The 1,787-nt window shown below is 37.8% G+C and overlaps 1 protein-coding gene across 1 annotated transcript in view; it reads right to left on the bottom strand.

The window, feature by feature from the left end:
• The window catches only part of ADAM7 (ADAM metallopeptidase domain 7), a 194,051-nt gene that overhangs the window by 186,936 nt on the left and 5,328 nt on the right, over positions 1–1,787 (bottom strand). The window lies entirely within an intron of this gene.

Genomic DNA, 1,787 nt, shown 5'->3' with positions numbered 1-1,787 from the left:
CTCATAACTCTCTCTCCTTCCTTTCTGCCTCAACCAAGTTGGTATGTTTATTACTCCCTACTTGATGTCTTGACCATGGTAATCCCAGCAAGTAATCATCTTTCCCATCATTTCCATCTGTTCAACTCCTGCCTTTGGGTGACACTTTTCATGGCCCTTCAAGGAGCTCATAACGTTACAGGTCAATAACCAACCCCTGCATAGAAGAATGTTACTGATTTTTCCTTCTGTCCTATTTTATAAGATTACATGAAGACTTGGCTCTTAGAGAAGTTAACAGTTGCCTTTTGAAAGTATACTTTTGGTAGGAAAGAGTGATGTTGTTCTTGGTTAGGAGGCTACAGAGGGCGTGTTCTGGAAAGGGGAGTGAGCGTATGAAGCAGAATCTGTATCTAGTGGAATAACATTAATGATGAATGAGCAAAGATTTATCTGGAAAATGAGTAAGAGACCTCAACGTTGGTGCCTGAGAAGGACTGGGCAAGGGGGTGAGAATCACATAAGGATCAGTGCAATGGAGATTTTAAAGTTATTTCATATCTTTGGATTTTATGGAGATTTTAAAGTTATTTCATATCTTTGGATTTTATCCATTTAGCTTGATCACAATCTCATAAGGGTGTCTTATATTTCTTTGGTGTCCTGCTTAAACCTTCTCCCAGACTCAACACCATTTGAGTGTGTAGAGGTCAGCTTAGTAAAGAAAGATACATCAGTAGTCACCGATTTCCTTGTTAGTCAGCAATCAGCTTCCTTCAGGGTTCACTGGGTCATATTTTCTATTCTAGGATCATTCAGTACGAATAGTCAATTCAGGATTTATTTCTGATGTAGCACTTTCTAGAGCAGCTTGTAAAGCTAGAATTGGTTTCAAAATCACATTAGGAAATAATAGCTTTAGAGAAGAGACATAGGAAAGCTCCATAGGATACCATGATCTGAGGATGCCTGGCGAGTGCTTCTCCTCTTATGGAGTAGTAGGTTTCACTGTAATTTGAGGCTAAGAACTCCCTGAAAAAGAGGGCAGAAACGTAGTAAAATTTATATTCTAAAAATCTAGCAATTAAACCCAACCATGTGATGGAGAAGCCTTCAGGGTGCTTTCAAATCTCAGCAAAGTCCTCTTCTTCTAAAAATAGAAAAGCAAAATCAAGCCCACTCATATGAAAAGCCTTTCTACCTAAATTTCATGGTTTTATAAAGCAAAAAATTAAAAAAATCTGGCAATTTTAGCAAAGCAGCATTGTAAAAAGAACTCAGAGAAAATGTTACATAAGTCAAAAAATCTGAGAGCCTAAATTAATGCAAAAAATATATGATATCTGTGATGAATATATCTTAACATATAGTAACCTAACAGCTACACAGATAAGAGCCATATGCATTAAGTATAATAAATTCCCACAAGCACATACTGTACTTGGACTTGAGCCCAATCTCTATCCCCCATTGCAAGACCCCACCCCTTGCAGTGGTCCCTATATTTATTGTGATGGTTCTGAATAAAGTCTGCTTTACTGTGCTTTAACAAGTATCATTGGATAATTTTTTCTTTAGTACCCCTTTGGACTACTGCTGGACACTTCTTAATCCCACCCTCAACATGGCAAACTCCTAGAAGTGCTTCAAAACCCAGTTCCAAACACACTTTCTGACTCCATCAAGCAGATTTTGAGATTCCGTCCCCTATGTCTATTCCACACTTCCAGAGATCTTCATTTTCATGTTACCACATTTTTATTATGTATTATGGGGTCAGCAAACCTTTTCTATAAAGACCAAGACAA

The sequence above is a fragment of the Propithecus coquereli genome, unplaced genomic scaffold, assembly GCF_000956105.1.
Source record: "Propithecus coquereli isolate 6110/MARCELLA unplaced genomic scaffold, Pcoq_1.0 Scaffold79, whole genome shotgun sequence".
NCBI lineage: Eukaryota > Metazoa > Chordata > Mammalia > Primates > Indriidae > Propithecus > Propithecus coquereli.
Note: the sequence above shows the minus strand (reverse complement) of the source record. Positions and strands in the feature narration are given on the sequence as shown.